The sequence below is a fragment of the Megalopta genalis genome, unplaced genomic scaffold, assembly GCF_051020955.1.
Source record: "Megalopta genalis isolate 19385.01 unplaced genomic scaffold, iyMegGena1_principal scaffold1148, whole genome shotgun sequence".
In the NCBI taxonomy this organism is placed as follows: Eukaryota; Metazoa; Arthropoda; class Insecta; order Hymenoptera; family Halictidae; genus Megalopta; species Megalopta genalis.
The window spans coordinates 77,501-87,500 of NW_027477217.1; the positions used below are offsets into that span (position 1 = coordinate 77,501).

Below are 10,000 nucleotides of genomic sequence, written 5' to 3' on the forward strand. Positions count from 1 at the left end.
CTTAACTGACGTTTCTACATAGGGATTAAGCATTTAGAACGAAATCTAATGTCAGAAAATGGCACTTTACTCTTGACATTTTTCGGTTTTTTCAATTTTCTGGAAAATCCTATCATTAGATTTTTTTAAAAATACGATATTCTTGCTTAACTAACGTTTTTACATAGGGATTAAGCATTTAGAACGAAATCTAATGTAGGAAAATGGTACTTTACTCTTGATCGGTACGTTGGGACTTTGAAAATATTCGGCCGTACGCGGCGCGTCTCGGCGCTTCGAACAGCTCCGGTGTCCCCATTATTTTCGATTTACGGGCTAAAATAAATTCTTCTAATTTTTTTCAATTACATATTCTTGCTTAAATAACTTTTTTACATAGGGATTAAGCATTTAGAACGATACATTGTTTAAAATAATGGCACTTTACTCTTGACATTTTACGGTTTTTTCAATTTTCTGAAAAATCCTATCATTAGATTTTTTTAAAAATACGATATTCTTGCTTAACTAACGTTTCTACATAGGGATTAAGCATTTAGAACGAAATCTAATGTCAGAAAATGGCACTTTACTCTTGACATTTTTCGGTTTTTTCAATTTTCTGGAAAATCCTATCATTAGATTTTTTTAAAAATACGATATTCTTGCTTAACTAACGTTTTTACATAGGGATTAAGCATTTAGAACGAAATCTAATGTAGGAAAATGGTACTTTACTCTTGATCGGTACGTTGGGACTTTGAAAATATTCGGGCGTTCCAATCGCTCGTCTGTTGCATCATAGCGCGTCTCGGCGCAATCGACCGATTCGCTCGACCCATTATTTTCGATTTACGGCTAAAATAAATTTTTCTCATTTTATTCAATAACATATTCTTGCTTAGATAACTTTTTTACATAGGGATTAAGCATTTAGAACGATATAATGTTTAAAATAAGGGCACTTTACTCTTGACATTTTACGGTTTTTTCAATTTTATGAAAAATCCTATCATTAGATTTTTTTAAAAATACGATAATCTTGCTTAACTAACGTTTCTACATAGGGATTAAGCATTTAGAACGAAATCTAATGTCAGAAAATGGCACTTTACTCTTGACATTTTTCGGTTTTTTCAATTTTCTGGAAAATCCTATCATTAGATTTTTTTTAAAATACGATATTCTTGCTTAACTAACGTTTTTACATAGGGATTAAGCATTTAGAACGAAATCTAATGTAGGAAAATGGTACTTTACTCTTGATCGGTACGTTGGGACTTTGAAAATATTCGGGCGTACGCGGCGCGCTCGGCGCTTCGAACAGCTCCGGTGTCCCCATTATTTTCGATTTACGGCTAAAATAAATTTTTCTCATTTTATTCAATAACATATTCTTGCTTAGATAACTTTTTTACATAGGGATTAAGCATTTAGAACGATATAATGTTTAAAATAAGGGCACTTTACTCTTGACATTTTACGTTTTTTCAATTTTATGAAAAATCCTATCATTAGATTTTTTTAAAAATACGATATTCTTGCTTAACTGACGTTTCTACATAGGGATTAAGCATTTAGAACGAAATCTAATGTCAGAAAATGGCACTTTACTCTTGACATTTTTCGGTTTTTTCAATTTTCTGGAAAATCCTATCATTAGATTTTTTTAAAAATACGATATTCTTGCTTAACTAACGTTTTTACATAGGGATTAAGCATTTAGAACGAAATCTAATGTAGGAAAATGGTACTTTACTCTTGATCGGTACGTTGGGACTTTGAAAATATTCGGCCGTACGCGGCGCGTCTCGGCGCTTCGAACAGCTCCGGTGTCCCCATTATTTCGATTTACGGCTAAAATAAATTCTTCTAATTTTTTTTCAATTACATATTCTTGCTTAAATAACTTTTTTACATAGGGATTAAGCATTTAGAACGATACATTGTTTAAAATAATGGCACTTTACTCTTGACATTTTACGGTTTTTTCAATTTTCTGAAAAATCCTATCATTAGATTTTTTAAAAATACGATATTCTTGCTTAACTAACGTTTCTACATAGGGATTAAGCATTTAGAACGAAATCTAATGTCAGAAAATGGCACTTTACTCTTGACATTTTTCGGTTTTTCAATTTTCTGGAAAATCCTATCATTAGATTTTTTTTAAAATACGATATTCTTGCTTAACTAACGTTTTTACATAGGGATTAAGCATTTAGAACGAAATCTAATGTAGGAAAATGGTACTTTACTCTTGACCGGTACGTTGGGACTTTGAAAATATTCGGGCGTTCCAATCGCTCGTCTGTTGCATCATAGCGCGTCTCGGCGCAATCGACCGATTCGCTCGACCCATTATTTTCGATTTACGGCTAAAATAAATTTTTCTCATTTTATTCAATAACATATTCTTGCTTAGATAACTTTTTTACATAGGGATTAAGCATTTAGAACGATATAATGTTTAAAATAAGGGCACTTTACTCTTGACATTTTACGGTTTTTTCAATTTTCTGAAAAATCCTATCATTAGATTTTTTTAAAAATACGATAATCTTGCATAACTAACGTTTCTACATAGGGATTAAGCATTTAGAACGAAATCTAATGTCAGAAAATGGCACTTTACTCTTGACATTTTTCGGTTTTTTCAATTTTCTGGAAAATCCTATCATTAGATTTTTTTAAAATACGATATTCTTGCTTAACTAACGTTTTTACATAGGGATTAAGCATTTAGAACGAAATCTAATGTAGGAAAATGGTACTTTACTCTTGACCGGTACGTTGGGACTTTGAAAATATTCGGGCGTACGCGGCGCGCTCGGCGCTTCGAACAGCTCCGGTGTCCCCATTATTTTCGATTTACGGCTAAAATAAATTTTTCTCATTTTATTCAATAACATATTCTTGCTTAGATAACTTTTTTACATAGGGATTAAGCATTTAGAACGATATAATGTTTAAAATAAGGGCACTTTACTCTTGACATTTTACGGTTTTTTCAATTTTCTGAAAAATCCTATCATTAGATTTTTTTAAAAATACGATAATCTTGCATAACTAACGTTTCTACATAGGGATTAAGCATTTAGAACGAAATCTAATGTCAGAAAATGGCACTTTACTCTTGACATTTTTCGGTTTTTTCAATTTTCTGGAAAATCCTATCATTAGATTTTTTTAAAAATACGATATTCTTGCTTAACTAACGTTTTTACATAGGGATTAAGCATTTAGAACGAAATCTAATGTAGGAAATTGGTACTTTACTCTTGATCGGTACGTTGGGACTTTGAAAATATTCGGCCGTACGCGGCGCGTCTCGGCGCTTCGAACAGCTCCGTGTCCCCATTATTTTCGATTTACGGCTAAAATAATTTTTCTAATTTTTTTTCAATAACATATTCTTGCTTAAATAACTTTTTTACATAGGGATTAAGCATTTAGAACGATACATTGTTTAAAATAAGGGCACTTTACTCTTGACATTTTACGGTTTTTTCAATTTTATGAAAAATCCTATCATTAGATTTTTTTAAAAATACGATAATCTTGCTTAACTAACGTTTCTACATAGGGATTAAGCATTTAGAACGAAATCTAATGTAGGAAAATGGTACTTTACTCTTGATCGGTACGTTGGGACTTTGAAAATATTCGGGCGTTCCAATCGCTCGTCTGTTGCATCATAGCGCGTCTCGGCGCAATCGACCGATTCGCTCGACCCATTATTTTCGATTTACGGCTAAAATAAATTTTTCTCATTTTATTCAATAACATATTCTTGCTTAGATAACTTTTTTACATAGGGATTAAGCATTTAGAACGATATAATGTTTAAAATAAGGGCACTTTACTCTTGACATTTTACGGTTTTTTCAATTTTATGAAAAATCCTATCATTAGATTTTTTTAAAAATACGATAATCTTGCTTAACTAACGTTTCTACATAGGGATTAAGCATTTAGAACGAAATCTAATGTCAGAAAATGGCACTTTACTCTTGACATTTTTCGGTTTTTTCAATTTTCTGGAAAATCCTATCATTAGATTTTTTTTAAAATACGATATTCTTGCTTAACTAACGTTTCTACATAGGGATTAAGCATTTAGAACGAAATCTAATGTCAGAAAATGGCACTTTACTCTTGACATTTTTCGGTTTTTTCAATTTTCTGGAAAATCCTATCATTAGATTTTTTAAAAATACGATATTCTTGCTTAACTAACGTTTTTACATAGGGATTAAGCATTTAGAACGAAATCTAATGTAGGAAAATGGTACTTTACTCTTGATCGGTACGTTGGGACTTTGAAAATATTCGGGCGTTCCAATCGCTCGTCTGTTGCATCATAGCGCGTCTCGGCGCAATCGACCGATTCGCTCGACCCATTATTTTCGATTTACGGCTAAAATAAATTTTTCTCATTTTATTCAATAACATATTCTTGCTTAGATAACTTTTTTACATAGGGATTAAGCATTTAGAACGATATAATGTTTAAAATAAGGGCACTTTACTCTTGACATTTTACGGTTTTTTCAATTTTATGAAAAATCCTATCATTAGATTTTTTAAAAATACGATAATCTTGCTTAACTAACGTTTCTACATAGGGATTAAGCATTTAGAACGAAATCTAATGTCAGAAAATGGCACTTTACTCTTGACATTTTTCGGTTTTTTCAATTTTCTGGAAAATCCTATCATTAGATTTTTTTTAAAATACGATATTCTTGCTTAACTAACGTTTTTACATAGGGATTAAGCATTTAGAACGAAATCTAATGTAGGAAAATGGTACTTTACTCTTGATCGGTACGTTGGGACTTTGAAAATATTCGGGCGTTCCAATCGCTCGTCTGTTGCATCATAGCGCGTCTCGGCGCAATCGACCGATTCGCTCGACCCATTATTTTCGATTTACGGCTAAAATAAATTTTTCTCATTTTATTCAATAACATATTCTTGCTTAGATAACTTTTTTACATAGGGATTAAGCATTTAGAACGATATAATGTTTAAAATAAGGGCACTTTACTCTTGACATTTTACGGTTTTTTCAATTTTCTGAAAAATCCTATCATTAGATTTTTTTAAAAATACGATAATCTTGCATAACTAACGTTTCTACATAGGGATTAAGCATTTAGAACGAAATCTAATGTCAGAAAATGGCACTTTACTCTTGACATTTTTCGGTTTTTTCAATTTTCTGGAAAATCCTATCATTAGATTTTTTTAAAAATACGATATTCTTGCTTAACTAACGTTTTTACATAGGGATTAAGCATTTAGAACGAAATCTAATGTAGGAAATTGGTACTTTACTCTTGATCGGTACGTTGGGACTTTGAAAATATTCGGCCGTACGCGGCGCGTCTCGGCGCTTCGAACAGCTCCGGTGTCCCCATTATTTTCGATTTACGGCTAAAATAAATTTTTCTAATTTTTTTCAATAACATATTCTTGCTTAAATAACTTTTTTACATAGGATTAAGCATTTAGAACGATACATTGTTTAAAATAAGGGCACTTTACTCTTGACATTTTACGGTTTTTTCAATTTTATGAAAAATCCTATCATTAGATTTTTTTAAAAATACGATAATCTTGCTTAACTAACGTTTCTACATAGGGATTAAGCATTTAGAACGAAATCTAATGTAGGAAAATGGTACTTTACTCTTGACATTTTTCGGTTTTTTTCAATTTTCTGGAAAATCCTATCATTAGATTTTTTTAAAAATACGATATTCTTGCTTAACTAACGTTTTTACATAGGGATTAAGCATTTAGAACGAAATCTAATGTAGGAAAATGGTACTTTACTCTTGATCGGTACGTTGGGACTTTGAAAATATTCGGGCGTTCCAATCGCTCGTCTGTTGCATCATAGCGCGTCTCGGCGCAATCGACCGATTCGCTCGACCCATTATTTTCGATTTACGGCTAAAATAAATTTTTCTCATTTTATTCAATAACATATTCTTGCTTAGATAACTTTTTTACATAGGGATTAAGCATTTAGAACGATATAATGTTTAAAATAAGGGCACTTTACTCTTGACATTTTACGGTTTTTTCAATTTTATGAAAAATCCTATCATTAGATTTTTTTAAAAATACGATAATCTTGCTTAACTAACGTTTCTACATAGGGATTAAGCATTTAGAACGAAATCTAATGTCAGAAAATGGCACTTTACTCTTGACATTTTTCGGTTTTTTCAATTTTCTGGAAAATCCTATCATTAGATTTTTTTAAAAATACGATATTCTTGCTTAACTAACGTTTTTACATAGGGATTAAGCATTTAGAACGAAATCTAATGTAGGAAAATGGTACTTTACTCTTGATCGGTACGTTGGGACTTTGAAAATATTCGGGCGTTCCAATCGCTCGTCTGTTGCATCATAGCGCGTCTCGGCGCAATCGACCGATTCGCTCGACCCATTATTTTCGATTTACGGCTAAAATAAATTTTTCTCATTTTATTCAATAACATATTCTTGCTTAGATAACTTTTTTACATAGGGATTAAGCATTTAGAACGATATAATGTTTAAAATAAGGGCACTTTACTCTTGACATTTTACGGTTTTTTCAATTTTCTGAAAAATCCTATCATTAGATTTTTTTAAAAATACGATAATCTTGCATAACTAACGTTTCTACATAGGGATTAAGCATTTAGAACGAAATCTAATGTCAGAAAATGGCACTTTACTCTTGACATTTTTTCGGTTTTTTCAATTTTCTGGAAAATCCTATCATTAGATTTTTTAAAAATACGATATTCTTGCTTAACTAACGTTTCTACATAGGGATTAAGCATTTAGAACGAAATCTAATGTCAGAAAATGGCACTTTACTCTTGACATTTTTCGGTTTTTTCAATTTTCTGGAAAATCCTATCATTAGATTTTTTTTAAAATACGATATTCTTGCTTAACTAACGTTTTTACATAGGGATTAAGCATTTAGAACGAAATCTAATGTAGGAAAATGGTACTTTACTCTTGACCGGTACGTTGGGACTTTGAAAATATTCGGGCGTTCCAATCGCTCGTCTGTTGCATCATAGCGCGTCTCGGCGCAATCGACCGATTCGCTCGACCCATTATTTTCGATTTACGGCTAAAATAAATTTTTCTCATTTTATTCAATAACATATTCTTGCTTAGATAACTTTTTTACATAGGGATTAAGCATTTAGAACGATATAATGTTTAAAATAAGGGCACTTTACTCTTGACATTTTACGGTTTTTTCAATTTTCTGAAAAATCCTATCATTAGATTTTTTTAAAAATACGATAATCTTGCATAACTAACGTTTCTACATAGGGATTAAGCATTTAGAACGAAATCTAATGTCAGAAAATGGCACTTTACTCTTGACATTTTTCGGTTTTTTCAATTTTCTGGAAAATCCTATCATTAGATTTTTTTTAAAATACGATATTCTTGCTTAACTAACGTTTTTACATAGGGATTAAGCATTTAGAACGAAATCTAATGTCAGAAAATGGCACTTTACTCTTGACATTTTTCGGTTTTTTCAATTTTCTGGAAAATCCTATCATTAGATTTTTTTAAAAATACGATATTCTTGCTTAACTAACGTTTTTACATAGGGATTAAGCATTTAGAACGAAATCTAATGTAGGAAATTGGTACTTTACTCTTGATCGGTACGTTGGGACTTTGAAAATATTCGGCCGTACGCGGCGCGTCTCGGCGCTTCGAACAGCTCCGGTGTCCCCATTATTTTCGATTTACGGCTAAAATAAATTTTTCTAATTTTTTTCAATTACATATTCTTGCTTAAATAACTTTTTTACATAGGGATTAAGCATTTAGAACGACATGTTGTTTAAAATAATGGTACTTTACTCTTGTGATTTTTCGGTTTTTTTTGATTATTTTGAAAAATAAATTTTTGTAATTTTTTTAAATACGATATTCGTGATCAGTGAACGATTTCACATATGGATTAAGCATTTAGAATCGTGCGGACGCGTTATTAAAAAAGTTTACTCGATGCGATGGGACTTTAAAAAGTTTGTGAAAATTTTCATATTGGGAAAAAATGTGTAATTTTTTGTCTAGTTTACGGTAGTGTAATTTATTTTAATGTTTACTATAAAAATTTTTTTCGTTCGTTCACGCGCTATGTTACAACAGCACGGCCGGGCGGTCTGTTGCCGCAGCGGTTTACACTCATAAGCGCGCGTGCTATTCGGCCGGCGGCGCCGGCGTCCTTGCCGGCCGTTCGGTATCTATAAGAGATACACGGTCCGTGCGAGGCGGACGGAGCAGAGCGGGTTTTGGGCCAATTCTACGATCTCGGTCGAGAAGCTGTCTCAGAGCTCCTTCGGGGCTTCGGTCCTGACTGTTTCGTGCCGTTTACGTTACGGACTTTTCTCCACACAGCGTGGCCACGGGTCGGTGTCTTTGACCGAATGGCCCATATGTGGCAAGCCCTACGGGGTTGGTTACCCGTATGCACTTTGTATGTATACTCGTACTCACTGAGCAATCGACTCTTCTGTCCGAGCGATGGAAAAATTTTTTAAAATGCATCTGTAAGATTTGGAAGCAAATCGTACCAATTGAAAACTGTGGCTAAAATGAATAGCCCAGTGGAGAGAGAAAACTATCAAAAAACTGATTTTTTAAATCAAGAGGTGTCAGAAATCGAAATGCCTAGCGCGAGCGGAAGAACACGCTTTCTCGCCAGTCCAGCATGTGTCCTGTCCGTTCTTCCTCGGCTTGCCGATTTTGCCCAGATCAGAGGTTTCGTGCTTCCGGCGGTCAGAAGATCAGCGTGAGCGTACGCGCTTCCACGACTATGGCATCACCCATGTACTTTTTCCTTTGAATATATTTGAGTACATAAAAAATATTAAAACATATAGAGAGAACTGTGTCTTGGATCTTAAAAATTTGTCAATAGCGATGATATATTATTACTTAACTTGAAGTATTTGTACGTTTTAGCTGGGACGTACATTTATCTTACAAGATGTTAATAGCGAGACTCTTGAAGATAAAATTATCTTGTGATTTTATGAAGGCAAAGATAGAAACGTACGAAGCTGGCGTACGTAGAAAAAATGTGATTTTACGATAGAACAAAAATATAATACGTACGTTTTTGGGCGTACGGTAAAATATCTGTATGGTAGAAAAATGAAAGAAATTGAGCGTTAAAGAAGATATGTTACAAGCGCGGAATGTGGCAAAACTTGTACATATTTGAAAGAGAAAAGTGGTGTGTCGACCTGACATATATATATGAAACAGGCGACGATGGAAAAGGATTTAAATTTTGTCCATTTTATATATACATATTGTATAGTTCCCTGGTTGATCCTGCCAGTAGTCATATGCTTGTCTCAAAGATTAAGCCATGCATGTCTCAGTACATGCCGTATTAAGGTGAAACCGCGAATGGCTCATTAAATCAGTTATGGTTTCTTAGATCGTACTAAAATTTACTTGGATAACTGTGGTAATTCTAGAGCTAATACATGCAAAACAGAGTTCCGACCAGAGATGGTAGGAACGCTTTTATTAGATCAAAACCAATCGGTGGCGGGTGTTTACACTCGTCCATCGTTTGCTTTGGTGACTCTGAATAACTTTGTGCTGATCGCATGGTCTTATAGCACCGGCGACGCATCTTTCAAATGTCTGCCTTATCAACTGTCGATGGTAGGTTCTGCGCCTACCATGGTTGTAACGGGTAACGGGGAATCAGGGTTCGATTCCGGAGAGGGAGCCTGAGAAACGGCTACCACATCCAAGGAAGGCAGCAGGCGCGCAAATTACCCACTCCCGGCACGGGGAGGTAGTGACGAAAAATAACGATACGGGACTCATCCGAGGCCCGTAATCGGAATGAGTACACTTTAAATCCTTTAACGAGGATCCATTGGAGGGCAAGTCTGGTGCCAGCAGCCGCGGTAATTCCAGCTCCAATAGCGTATATTAAAGTTGT

General features: G+C 33.7%; 1 non-coding gene across 1 annotated transcript in view; it reads left to right on the top strand.

Annotated features, from left to right (window-relative positions):
- Positions 1 to 9,359: 9,359 nt before the first annotated feature.
- LOC143263698 (small subunit ribosomal RNA) overlaps positions 9,360 to 10,000 on the top strand; it is a gene marked incomplete at its 3' end in the record, with an annotated part of 1,878 nt that continues 1,237 nt past the window's right edge. Inside the window, exon 1 of the ribosomal RNA XR_013037058.1 lies at positions 9,360 to 10,000. This exon is cut by the window's right edge and continues 1,237 nt beyond it. This is a non-coding gene — a ribosomal RNA (small subunit ribosomal RNA).